At 39.7% G+C, this 14,792-nt stretch overlaps 2 protein-coding genes across 14 annotated transcripts in view; one reads left to right on the top strand and one right to left on the bottom strand.

Moving 5' to 3' along the window:
- The window catches only part of LOC145963447 (uncharacterized), a 443,557-nt gene extending 431,880 nt beyond the window's left edge, over positions 1 to 11,677 (bottom strand). For 2 of the 3 annotated variants that reach the window (XM_083085412.1, XM_083085410.1), the window contains exon 1: positions 10,795 to 11,674. The gene's annotated coding sequence lies outside the window, so the exon portion shown is untranslated. Of the gene's footprint in view, positions 1 to 10,794 lie in introns of all 3 variants that reach the window. The other variant, XM_083085411.1, reaches the window with a different exon arrangement.
- Positions 1 to 14,792, top strand: part of LOC145963440 (CUGBP Elav-like family member 4) — a 243,681-nt gene that overhangs the window by 180,030 nt on the left and 48,859 nt on the right. The gene's annotated exons all lie outside the window — the stretch shown is intronic.

The following is a 14,792-nucleotide window of genomic DNA, read 5'->3' as shown; positions in this document are numbered from 1 at the left end:
CGCATTATAATCGATAATATATTTTAATTTTGTACGCGCTATAGCGCCGCGTTTCAATTTGAATATTTCTGTATGAAAATTTTTAATTATTTTATAAAATCACCCTATTCCTAATTATAGTAATAATTGATTGAGCTTTTATAGATTGCTAATCCATCAAAATGTGACAAATCCCATTTTCATTTTTACATCCGATATAAGCGATTGTCGTATGATTTGCGTAAACCGAAATGTGTGTCGAGCGGTGTCACGCGACAACAGTATAGGGCATTTCTAGCGGTGTCGGGTGACGGTGTGTATGCCACCGAGAGATTTATCGTTTATTGAAATTGTCCCGGGATGGAGTGTGGCGCTATCACGGTTATTTCGCATTATGGAACGACAGGATCCCGCGGCATCGCCCGGGAGGAGGAATAGGTGCCATCGGCGACGGTCCACTACGTGACACGTTCACGAATCGCGACATTAATACTAAACGCTCCTTTATTTTCTTTTACGCCTCACTCCCCCCGATTCCGACCGCGACGTCGCCCGCGAATTTTAACGAGACCCTCCCGGCGACTCCCCGTGAAAATTCTCGCCACCCTTCTACGGCTCTTCACCCCCTCCTCCCTCCTCTCTTGCCTGTTCCCGATCTCATACGCTCTTACGGTTCACGCTCGGGTTTCCGCGCACGATTTACGCCGCGGAGCCGCCGCTTGCAGCGGCGGAGAATTTTATGACGACTTCGTGCAGTCTCTATATTCGAGATCCCTCCAATACGCGCCACCCTCGAATTGATCACGTTTTTGGACGGTATATATACGCGCGAGAACGGCTACATATACCGCCGTCGTCGGAGAATATTGAGAGGGGCGGACAATCCGGCCTTCGGGCGACTGCCCGTTAAAGCCCGATGCCGGGTCAGTGATTTCAAGGCGCGCGACATGGAACGCATCTCGCCGTGCGATGGGAACGAACGCGAGATCTCGTTCGTTCGTTCGGTTTCGGCGGAAAATCCTTTTATCGTCCAAATTTTTTCGGCAATATCGATTCCGCGATAACGAAAATGAAAAGTTAGGAATTTGGACTGATTATGAAGTTTCTGCTCAATTACAATATTTTTGTGCCATAGAGAATTTTTCATTTAATATAACTTTAAAAAAAGATACGGTATAAATTGCACATTATTTGTTCACAATATTCAATGTCATCGACAGCGTCAATATTATTTCTTTAATGATGTAATATTTTTGACAGTCTAATAATGAATATTTTCTGAAAGAGTTTCTTTACATTTTATGTATTTTTAAACCTTGAGGCTAAAATCTGTAACAAATTTAGATAAATATTATTACAATTCAATTTTATTTCGATTCAGAAAAGTAACTCGACTGTTGTATATGAAATTTTATACTGCAAATGTATGGATCAGTGAAACTTAAAATAAAGCGAGCCTAATCTACTAGACATGTCGGAAATAGAGAATCGCTATTTTTCGAGGTCAATGACACGTTTTCCGCTGATGGGACTTTGGGCACGAGGACGAAGGGCCGCCGAAAGAAAAATCAATGTAGTGAATGAGCTTCAAACATAGCTGCCTGCCGCACTATTCGCGTTGGGGTGACTAGCGTTAGGGTGAATTCTGTGCCACGTAAGCATATACCGGGTGGCTCGAAAATTATAACGAAAATAATGATTCTATATATTTGCCCATTAAAATATAATTTGCAATATTTTTAGGTTGCAATAATTTCTAAATAATAACATAAAAGTAATCGTACATCCCGAAAAATCTTCAGATAAAGCATAAAGCTTCCAATTTAAATCTCTCGATTATATATACATTCCTTGTACAGCTCTCAAGATTTTTATAGATGTTCAAGTACGAGTTTTGATTAATATCTCGTTGATTTTATTGACGCTACAGATATTTACAGATAATAGCACAATTCAATAATTTTGACCCGCAAATTAATCCACGTGGCAGAGGTTTAAAAAGTAATTTATATCGATCGCAATACCCACCGTAAATATACCACCGTATAACGATTTGCCACGGCCATGTTCGCTATTAACCTGACGGTCTTTTGTGTTTCAACTTGTCTCGAGCAATGTTCTCGAGCGTAAATAATAACGCGAAAAGAAAGGTTGTCGCACCTAACGCTTTTAGATGCGCGAAAGTACGGGCGGAATTCGTTGCATCGGTGGCCACAGAAATTGTTTCGCGGTATACCAAGGACGCATATGTTTTCGCGAGCACGAACATATTGCATTAGCAGCTGTCGGCGACGTGAAGAAAATGAGTAGCTGAGAAAGAAACGAGCTAGCGAGATTGCGGCGGTTAGCCGGCGAGATTTTAGCGAAACCACCCAACTTTTTATTTTCACGTGTTTTTCCTACAGTTTTCAACTACGCTACGATGAGATATCATAAACGGTATTATTTGTATTCCTACATCAACTCTGACGCTTTCGCATCTCATATGAATTTATTTTTAGTTATCTCTATTATACAGTTTTTAATAAGATGAGCAAAATATCAATCTATAGTTTATATATAGATGCCGCAAATCTCTTTATTAATTATCTATAAACTGAGGAAAATGAGGATATGTAACCTTTAACCTTCAAAGTCTACGCTAAAGTTTAATAAACTTTAATATTTCATTTTTAAAATAGTACGTGAAATGTCACATATTTATCCTTATAAAAAAAATTTTGTTCTTTACAGACTAACAATAAGAATTTTCTCACGATATTATCATTCAAAAATTAATGAAAAGAGATGAAACTGACGTTGCAGGCTTCATTAACTTTATTATACACTTGATAATAAACGCGCATATATATAGCCTACTAAGATTATAATTAAATATAATCATCAAAGGTAAAATTCTTATACGCTACGTCAAGGTTTTCATAAAATTTCGAAAATGAGAACACATCGACAGTGAAAGCTTGCTGTAATGTGTGTTCAACCTTACTTTAACAGTACTGCGGTGTTGCAGGTATTGTTCCTTTGTCGACAACGTCAGCTACATCGTTAACGAATCAATAAGACCGGACCTTATTGTCGGGCGGAATAAAGCACGCCGGGATGCGCATGTTACCGACGCGTTCATCTGTGGGAACGTCACATGCTACGTTCCACAAGAGCGAAATGTGTCAACGTCCTATGTGTCGCGGCCGATGACAATCGCACTGGATTATACGCGACGAAAAACTATTTTGGCCGTGTCGTTCCTCGGTTCCAGCGCGCTAGCGTGATTTCGCTGATATACGCACGTTAAGGGAAAAGGATACAAGAGCGAGCGAAAAACCGTTGATAGCGATTACAAAATCCCGCGGTTCGCGTCAGCATCCGTTATACATCCGAAATTTTTCTATACATGACCGATAATATTGCATTAATGTGTATTTTAAATTCTTTAAAACACATTTTACGCAGTATGCAGCAGAGAGATTAATATACGGTATTAAAACTTTTTTATACATTTTCTACTTGCGTTTTATCGTTACAAAAAATTAAAATAGTAATTAGTCGTATAAAAATTTTTCTCATTATTTTTATCCGTCAAACGAATCTCAATTCGTACGCTGAAAGTTTGCATACGTATGTACAAATCCGTACTCAATCAAATATGCACCACGTTTCGCAACATTTAACGAATAGGAAACAGTTAAATTGATGCTCCGTCTCTCTAAGGAGGGATCGCACAAAAGAACGTCAATATTTTTGAAAAGTGGACCTTAAACGCGCGGAGACGAACTCGTCTCTTCCCCCGCGCTGCTCCCCTTTTGATGTATTTACAAAAGAGGCGAGCCAACGAGTGGAAGGGAAAGAAAACCACCGTCTTTTCCACATCCGTTTGTGAGGGCTACGCGGCGAGGGAAGAATGGCGACCCTCATTCCGTTGTTTCCAGCTCTAAATGGCAGTTCGCCAAGTGTGCTAACACCCTCTCGTGCACATGCAGGAACAACCCTGCTCTCGCTACCCTTTCGCGACACGCACGCCAGGTCCCATTGAACACGGCCGCGCTGCACATGCGAATCTGCACACAATGCGCGCAAACACTTTGCATTCGTAAACATGCGTAAACAACGACGGCGGTTTCGCACCTACGTACAAGCCTCGCTAAAAGTATGCGTCGTGATTCCGATACACCACGCCGAAAGCAAAGAAGATGGCACGCAATCTCCATTTTAATCGCTTTCCAATGAGTTTACAGCCTAAATCTACATCGTAAATTTTCTGCGAGCAGTTTTAGTCTCACGACGATGTTTCATTTCGACTCAGCAAAATTCGTGCGCTCATTTAATTAAACCGAATAAATGTGCTCGCGCAACTGTGGAAATTAATGATTGACGGTCAATAAAATTGTCTTCCAACGCGGGGGTCTAATGAAATTAAAACACTGACAAAATATATACAACCATATTCCGTTGTATTAAATCAAGAAAGAATGGTCGTAAATTATTGATATTTTAGTTACTAATTTAACAATTCTCGATACAAAAATGTTATATAATTATTTATAAATCTTCAAACCTGTACATGTAATATAAATTTTTATTTGTAATTTATGTCGAGTAAGATGATAACATTATATAATTACATATAATGCTATAAGCGCTATTTTTTGAACGACTTTTAAGGAGATGGAAAGTCAGTCTCCATCGACATCGGTGTAAAAATTCATGATACGCTAAGTATAATTCCTCGCAGCCTTCGTCATTAGCTACATGCAGCTTCGAGTCGGAAATGGCAGCTAAATGGTATCTCTAGGGGGCTAAGACGTAATTCGGTTTTTAATTGGTTTTTGCGCGAAGAGGATTTCGCTCAGGGCGTTATGAAGTTTCGCGAGCGGACGACGGTTTCCAAGTTCGCGCGATATCTGAAGTCTGGCACTTTCTTTTTAACTCGCGATATTTCTAGACATGATCAACCGGATTAAAGAACTCCATCGAAGGCGTTATTAAAGGTCCTCTGTCTACCGACAGTGGAAGGAACTATTTCTCTCTGCCACGACAATCGATTAAAACTTCAAGCTTATTAAGATCGCATTAAACTTTTAACCGACTCATCTCGCCAAGGAGGAATATCCCCTCGCTGATACGTATTTATCCAAATATCTATCAATGTTGAATTTACAAATCGAGAGAGAAGCGCATCTGAACATTAATTAAAATCTCATCAGTAGTTATGGACTGAATGTTTTACGACAAAAATTGTGTGAGATGCAAAAGAAATTTTTTGCGATGCAAAATCCGTTTTGATAGAAAGTTTAAACGTATTTAATATCGAGCAGCATTAATTGTGTTAAAGTTAAGAAAATAAATTAGATCGCGTTCTCTTATTTATTTTAAACGATAATTTAGATCTTGAATGAATATTTAACTAGACAGACACGTATGTGTAATATAAATATAGAAATGTATGTAAAAATAAATAAATATAAATTTTCCTCTGCTAGATATTTTTGTCGCATATAAGTAATGTGTCTTGTCACTTATATAGTGTTTCCTTGGTCACCTGAATAGTAAACGAACGATTCTGCCCTTGTCGACCATTCAGCATTATAAAGGGTGTGCTTAAATATTGATTCGACGGGCAATTATGAGTGGTTTTTCACCAGTCTCCGCGAGCGTACCCTTCGGCCTTGTTTCCCAGGATCGCTTAATTACGGGATGTTTGCGTTTCTCAAAATTAAACTCCTGCTGGGGTGGTCGAGATAGCGCATCGTGGCAGCCCTCAGGGTAGTCTAAACAAATTTGCGTGAAACGAGAGAGCGCGGGTCAATACCGATCGTGATTTTCCGCTGGTTCGATACAACGATGTTAAGCTCACACACGTCGTTCAATAAAGACGAATTTACTACCTCATTCTAACTTAACTTTAATTCAATCTGTTACATTAGGGTACTTGGAGACATCCCGTAAATCGCTGTAAAAATTTAGGAAAATCGTCTAGCCAATGTGCACGATTGCAAAAACGCTTTTATCGATACACGAAATATTTACAGATTTGTCGATATCAGTTTGAGTATAAATAAAAATAGAAATTTATAAACCGAAAAAAAATAAACCTTCTGTTTTAGATAAAATTTAATGAAAATATATCTCTCGTACACAGAACGATTTTAATACGCCAATGTTATTGTGCGCGAGAAATTCGCCATCGATCTCGCTTCGTCGCCGTCGTGTTACTTCTGTAACAAAGTAGCGAGGTGACAATTCCCCGCGTTTTCGCAATTACGGAAGTCGTTTAATAGCCCAGTTTCCAACAGTCTGGAAATTCGTTTCCGCTCGCGACGAAAGGAGTAGTCTCAAAGGAGGAAGTTATTGTCGGCGCGCTCGAGGGGTGCGGTTGAGAAACTTAACTTCCCATAGCGTATATCATAGGAAGTGAAAAGGACAGGGCGAGTGAAGAAGAAACAGGACGGGGAAGTATGAGACGAGTTCTTCGACGATCCCCCGCGGTTTATTTTCGCGGCGGTAAATTAACGGCTCGTGGCTAGACCGCCCTCGGGACCATTTCGCAAGTAGTAACGGCACCCGGTGACTCTACACCGAAATTAGAGAGATGAAACACTTGAGCAAACGTATATAGCAAGCCAGCGTTTTTCTCCGTCAATTTCAATTAAAAATCTATTATTGCACCTACGAACGAAAGCGCGAGATGTGCGCTTATCAACATTATATTACAAATGTAAAATTCCATCTTCATATTGCTTATTTTTCCAAGGCTACAAAAATACTCCTTGAAGAAGAAAGTTAAAGTAGAATTTCGTGTTTAATTAGCGCGCGAGTTGTATTACGTTTTTTTGCCGAAAAACTGAATTTTCTAGAAAATTTAAACGCGGAATATAATTTGTTTAATAGCGACTTTCGCTCGCGAGATTGTTACGAACCGCGGGCGACTCGGTTTCCGCAGGTATTACGTTGGTAACGCGACGTCCGCATCGGCAGTATCTCAAAATTCCGCGCATTTTCCACGACGGCGGCGACGTACAAGCCGCAAAAGGCAGACGAAACTAGCGGTTGAAAATGTAAGATATTGCGAAAATGGACGATGACAAGGTACGTGCTTCGGTATCAAGCGACTCTACGGGACTGCTTCCGGGAAGTTTAATTAAATAACGAGGTGACGTCGTTGGCGGGGGAAGGGTGGCGAGGGACGGAAGCGGGGTGGACGGAGGAAGAAAGGGGACCGGCAGAGACAGCTAGAAACATAGAAGCGAGCGGTAAGAAAACCCGCGGACTTGGAAAGTGGAATGGACTGGGCCGAGGTGCCAAGTTGCTAGGTGACTTTGCTAGTTATTTAATTAGTCCAGAGATTCTCTCTTATACTCGACCGCCCACCCGCTCTCCGTCGTCAATCTCCCCTCCCTCGGCTCTTTTTCTTTCCTGATGTTCTTCCACAGTCTGTCTCCGAAAGACTCCGCTGACTTTTATCACGTAATGAGTTCTCTTTTAACTACCGATCCGTGTACGACACGACTTCGTCCGAGTAATGCTATTGTTATCCAGATTTTCCACACACGGAAATCTGCTTTTACGTAGTCGTTATCGTCGATATCCAGTTAAGTAATACGTCGTAAAATAAAGTATCATCAAGTTGATTTTCTGACGACAATTGGGAACAAAAGCAGAAACGGCCATTTCGATAACGACGTTCGGTTTGCCCTCATCCGTAGAAAACGTCCTCCCCCCACTAACCCTCCCCGCATTCGATCCTAAATAAGCGTACAAGCGCCACGAGAAAGAGAGATCTGGGAACGCGAGGAAGGGCGGCGTCCTCCGATGAGGAAAACGAATAGATTCCCCATGGGAAGTCGCCAACCTTTTCCTATACCTCTGCCTCGCCTCTCCGCCCTCGTTCCTACCCAAGTTGCTACCGGAAAGGCAGCGGGAGCTTACGAGGGCTTAACTCGGTGACAGGATGATTGCTGGTATTATCGGAATTACCCCAGGGCGAATTGCGCCGCATGCCGTAACGAACTCGCAATATCGCGAAAATCGTGCGTTAACCCCTTCACCGGTAGTCCCTCCTAAGTCCCTTAAGGCTGCGGAATCGAGGATTCTAACGGTCGTGTCGATACTACATACGGTCGTGTCGATACTAACGACAAAGCAGAAACCTCCCGCGGAATATTGAAAACTGAATACTGAGATGATCTCGATAGAGATAAATGCGTGCCTTAAATAATCTTTCGATTCTCGATTCAAATATATCATAAACAAGGGTAAAAAATTGCACGCAATCATCGAGCTATCACGAATTCGCCATCTTTCAATCGCGTATCTTATTCTTTCCCTCTTAAATAAGAAAAAAAAATCTGCTCTCGAATTATATAAAGCATTTCTAATTTCTCCATCATTCCTTAATTAAGTGCAATAATAAACCGGTAATAATCCTATAATAATCGCGGCTGCAATTATCGACATTTTACCGCAATTGCGTCATTCGCGAGAGAGTATCGAGGAGATTAAAATTTATATCATGTATAAAAGGAGTCTTGCGCGGATATAACCACGACGTTATATGCATATTTACCTTTTATAGAAGAGCACGTTATCGGGAACTCCACATGCGCTTCCCCCTTTTTTCCCGGGCGCATTTTCGCCAAAGCGCGACGCGGAGGGAAATTGTTTATTTAACGGCGAAGTAGGGATTATCGAGCACTGAAAGCGCATCCCTTCGCATGTTTCTGCCATAACTAAAAATTTGCATGGGTAAATGTTCGCTCTCGAGAGACGTCCGTCGAGCGAAACGGATGTGCCGTACGTGCCTGGAATTTTCTCGCGAATACTGCAGATCCCTTTGCATGACGCGTGCACGTTTATTTGTATTTCCTTTACATTGTCTTAAGAAATTCCGAAAGACTGGCGCAGGTGGGAAAGAAACGACTCGCGCGGCGGATACCAGATGCGATGATGCCGGGAGAAAACTCGGGCAAAATCCAACGTAATCGCTGACCAACGCGGTTCTTATATCGAGGCTCGATATAGCGCAACGTGCTCGCTCGCATCACGAAAATATACTCGAACACGTAAGCCGTACTCGATTTACCCGTCTAAATAAAATTTTTTCGCCATCGAGCACAATCTTTCAACAATATATTTATAAATATATTTCTCTCATGAGAGAGAGATAAAATTAATATTTTTATTTTGATAAAACTCAAACATTTCACGTTATTACGCAATCGCAAAATATCACGTTATCTGTTTTCAATTAATTGTAAAACTGTAAAGTTAAAATAAAAAAAGAAGCACAATTATTTAAATGCATAATTGAATTCGGAAAAACGGAAGGAAACGATCGAAATGTGTGGGAGATCGGCGGCTGGATACAGATACGGCGAGAGAGGAAAGAGCTGCGACAAAATCCGACGTAAATGCAACACTGCTGATCAAAGCGGGACACGATTTCCGTAACCGGCCGTGCAACAATGCGCGCCGCGTTGCATAAATAAAGCCGCGCACGCTCAACGTGATCAATATTGGATGTGATGAAAGTAAACCGGTAAAGCGTCCGTGCGGGGCGCGCTCGACCCTCGTCAACGCGCGCGACCGTCTGTGTAATTTAATGCCGGGTAAATACGCGCCGAGAGCGAGAGAGAGTAGTTTTGCACTATAATCTAGATGAATCCAGCGCGCGCGCGAGAAGAGGCCGACGACGGCTCCGGTGCCGCCGGGTTACATAGGCCTCGTCAATTACCAAACGCTCGTAAAGAGCGTCGCTCAACCACTAGACAAGCTTTTCTCTCGCGCTCTCGGGACTTTACGTCGCTACTTAATAAGAACGTGGAGAATGATGAGGATAAAACGATGACAATTTCGCGAGAGACACAAGACGTGATAAGACCTTGCGATCTTATTTCTAATCAACGATATCAGATATCTCAGATGTCTCCTAATTTGAACGCGCGAATGGAGGAATACGTTAAATCTATGCAAATACTTGACTTTACTTTGTGTGTCCATTAAATTTATATTATATTAATTTCTGCTCGCTTATCTCCAATCTTCCTCCAATCGTGTTCTACAAGTGTTGTAAATTTTGTCGATATTCGATAATCGATATTGTTTGTAAACACGACGCGCTTAGGATACATATACATTCTTTAGTGCGATTGTTGAATAATCAAACTAACGATCGATAACTGTTATTGAATAATCAATAATTATGACTTATACACAGAGAAAAATGTATACTGTATTCAAGTAAATATTATTTATTTTAAGTATATCATAAGTTTGTATATCCGCAAATGTATTACAAGTTCACCACAAGCATTAAATTTAATTGAATATATTCTGAATTTTAGTAAGTGCAGTATTTTAGTCAAGAATATTAAATCAAAACAAAAATTTGGTTTGCTTACTACAAAGAGTTGGCGTAAAGTAAGTTTGATTTTTCTTTGATGCAACTTTACAATATTCTTGAAGAGAAAATAAATTCTTCCTTCGAGTACATGATAATGAGATTTTCTAACATTTGTGATGAGTATATTTTAAGACTATTATCAAGAATATATTCTTTGTTGAAGAAAACTATTACTTAAAAAAAGGAAAAAAAATGAGTAATCGCTTTTCTTGGCAGTAGAATGATATTTTTCTCTGTGTAAGTAGTATATATAATCAAAGAAAATTATAACCAACAATACTTTATTCACTGATTGAAATAATTTTTAAAAGTCTGAAATTTGTGATTATTATCATTTATTCGATAATTGGAATTTTTTTATTATAATTGCCTTCAAAGAAATCAGTGAATAAGTTATGTAAATGAATAAGTTCACTCACCATTAATCCGTCGTCGTTGCGTGTATTATTCGTGGTCACTGCTCTACCTCCTGTCAGAAATGTCCTCGTTGGTGCTCCGAATTCTTCTCACACACACACACACAAGAATATAAAATTCTTCTCCAACAATATTCCTCGTTTTAGACACACTCGCGCACTGCATGATACTAATTTACTTGCGTCTCGTAAAATTCACTTTGAAAATCCACCATTTCAATATTCACCGTAAAGGACAGATAGGTTAGGTACTTCGACGCAGTCGCGTAAATTAAGAGATGTATCGAGACGATCGCCTTTAACACAACACGCACTTTCGCTACTTTCGTTCGCGCGTAAAGATCAGACACTTTCGACGAGCAAAAAGACGCGAGAAACACGAAAATTCACCCAACTACTGCGACTAACGTAACAAAAACGAGACGGTTACGAAGATTCCTCCATCTTGAAGGGGAACACTCGAATGTCTCGGAGCACTTCAGGCATTGTGACGTCACGAATCATGTTACGTCCCGCGTATCGTATTTTTGAAATATTTCAAAATCGAAATAGTCAACAAGCCGTCGTGTTTAACCGTCTTGTAGTAAACTAATTTACTTGCGTTCCGCAAAATTCAAGCTTTAGAAATTCACCATACGCGATAAACGGACAGGTTAGGTTACTCTGACGTGATCGCGATCGCGTGAATTAAGAGATATATCGATATCGTCTTTAACACGGCACGCACTTTCGCTTCTCTCGTTCGCGCGTAAAGATCAGACACTTTTGGCGAGTAAAAAGACGCGAGAAATACGAAAATTCACTCAGCTTCCACGACTAACGTAACAAAAATGAGACGGTTACGAAGATTCCTCCATCTTGAAAGGGAACACTCGAATGTCTCGGAGCACTTCAGGCATTGTGACGTCACGAATCATGTTACGTCCCGCGTATTATATTTTTGAAATATTTCACCGTGTCACAAATTTCACTATGATCAGACTTCAAGTGGTCACTGTTGCTTCTAATTTACTTGCGTTCCGCGAAATTCAAGCTTTAGAAATCCACCATGCGCGATAAACGGACAGGTTAGGTTACTCCGACGTGATCGCGATCGCGTGAATTAAGAGATATATCGATATCGTCTTTAACACGGCACGCACTTTTGCTTCTTTCGTTCGCGCGTAAAGATCAGACACTTTCGGCGAACAAAAAGACGCGAGCAATACGAAAATTCACGCACTTCCGCGACTAACGTAGTAATAATGAGACGGTTTCGAAGACGGAGAAGGAGGGGAACGCTCAGCGAGCGTGCGACGCACTTCATTGGACATTGAGACGTCACGGATCATATCCCGCGAATACTGATGCCAGAACGGGGACGCGATTCACATCCCCACACATCAGAGAACCACGTACATGTGCTGCGCAGAACACACTGCGCAGCGTATACATGTGGTCTCCTGACTGTGGGCGTGTGAGCCGCGTCTTTGTTCTGACGTCACTGCTCGCGTATTATATTTTTGAAATATTTCACCGTCATAAATTTCACTATAATCAGACTTCAAGGTGGTTACTAACTGTTGCTGCTCGAGTCCTTTGTGTATACATGGAAAATTCTCGGTAAGAGAAAGTTTATCAAGATATTATTTGTTGTGTTATAAAATCGAAATATTCGACAAGTTTGTTGTGCCTTATGATAAACTAATTTATTTGCGTTCCGCGAAATTCAAGCTTTAGAAATCCACTACACGCGATAGGTTAGATTATTTCGACGCGTTAATCGTGATCGCGTATATTAAGAGATATACCGAGACGTTTGCCTTTAATATATGGTACACATTTTAGCTACTCTTATTCGCGTGTGAAAATTCGATACTTTCGGGAATCAAAAAAAGAGCGAAAAACACGAAAATCCGTCCAACTGCTACGACTAACGTGAAATGATTACGGAAGAGAAACGATGGCGGAATGTTTCGATGTAATCTTCTCTTCGCGAGACATAAACAATGACACAAAAACGAGACAAGAGAGAAGGAGAAATAAAGCAATATATCCGATCACTTCAATAGATAATATGATTTATTTATAGATGAATGAAAAATATGAGTAAGAACTCGGAATACACACACACACACACATACACATATATATACACAAAAGACGCGCACCGACAATAGACGGTAGGGTGGGGGGGGGGCAACATTCCTCGAACGTCTCGACAAGGTTTTCTCCCCGCGATAATATAAACAACAACGCAAGGTCGAGGAGATAGAAAAAGTGAGTTTTTCGAGCAGTATTTTCTATTAGTTGTGTCGTGATCTCCAAACGCGACGGACGAATACGAATCATTTATGAACGTAACGCGAATAAAAGTGAATAAAAGTTAAAGTGAATAAAAATTCGGGAAATACATACATGTATATACATGTGAAATACAACGCATTTCCAAGCATCATTATCGTACGTTAGATTACGTCTCGCGTGCTATAATTGAGGTAATCATTTTTACCATGGCTTCACGGTGGTCTACCATGGTGGTCGCAAACTTGTTTTTCTCCTTTGTACACACATAGAAGCTTTCGGTAAGTTTTTCAAGATATATTTATTACGTATAATGTAAAATATTCGAGAGGCTGTCGCTTAAGCCGTCTTAAAATAAACTTGTATTTCGTATGCGATTAGTATAAACGAGTTTTCATTAATCAGAATGTTATTTCAATATATATTATTAATTAATATTATTAACTAGTATTATGAATTAATTAATATACTTTTTAAACCATTAACTATCTTGATGCGATGATTTTAAAAACAATATAGAGAGAGTAATCGAAATTGTTTTTATAAACGTTTTATGATAAACTCGTATTTTTATCTCATACATGATGAATACAAGTAGTTTTTTGCTAATCTACATGCTACTTTTAGTATGAAAAATCCATGAAATAATTAATATATTAAACCAGTATGATATCTGTATGAAATAATTAATATATAATATATAAATTTTATATTTCTTATACTTTTAATATTATTATTATTTTTACAAATTTAATATTATTATGATATATTTATAATTTTAATATTTTATATAATTTTATATTTTATAATATATATTTTTCAAATAAATCTCGTTACGATAAGGATTTTTAAAAAATATACAAGAGAGGTGGAAATAATCTAAATCATATATCGCGATCTCTCTTAGTAATTTGAAGGTTGAAGAAATCATATTTTTCTCCGAATTCCTGTTAAAAGAGAGACGGCTAATTTTATGCGCGGCTCGGCTGACTGAGTCGCGACATTTCTCGAATGTAGGACGAGGGACTTTCCGGTCGAAAATTTATCTCCCCGTAATAACACCGTGGCAACTACGCTTTCCGGGTGTGTCACGCCCGGTAACGTTCGTGTACGTGCCCGTGTCTCTTTGTCTTCCGTCTTCTTTCTCCGCGCTCCCGCTCTTCGTGCATCCCTCCGGGAACGCGGTCGTGTCCGCATTATAATGGCATTACGTGTCCTCACATTACACTTGCTGTCCCGGCTCGTAATACACATTTCTCCCCACGTTCCGTCCCCATGCCGAGTCTTATTTTTTTCTCCTCGAATACGTCCGTCCCGGATGTATCCTACATCGTGATTCGGGGGTTTGTGCAGTATTTACAGGCCCTCGGACGAGGGTATCGCGAATATACCGTCGAAAAATTGAGTTAGAGATAACGCAATCGAATAAAATGTCAACTACCATGATAGCGGCTGTCTGACAAAATTCCATGAAATTACAATATCATATATTAACCCATTTTTTATATATTTCAGTGAAATATTAAAATAATATTCCTGAATTCAAAATTTGATATTTACATTTTTTTTCCTTTCAGAAATGTCAACTACAGTTTTTCGTGTTTGATATTAATAATCATTTTGATATTAAGCGATTAAAATATAGAGTAATCAAAAGTACACTGCTATACTTTTGCAAAGTTTATGTTGCAATCAATCAATCGATCAATTCGTATATT

Source organism: Camponotus vicinus, unplaced genomic scaffold, assembly GCF_025532165.1.
Source record: "Camponotus vicinus isolate PSW18456_S1 unplaced genomic scaffold, iyCamVici1.0 SCAF_12, whole genome shotgun sequence".
NCBI lineage: Eukaryota > Metazoa > Arthropoda > Insecta > Hymenoptera > Formicidae > Camponotus > Camponotus vicinus.
The sequence above is the reverse complement of the archived record's forward strand: the minus strand, read 5'-3'. Positions and strand labels throughout refer to the sequence as shown.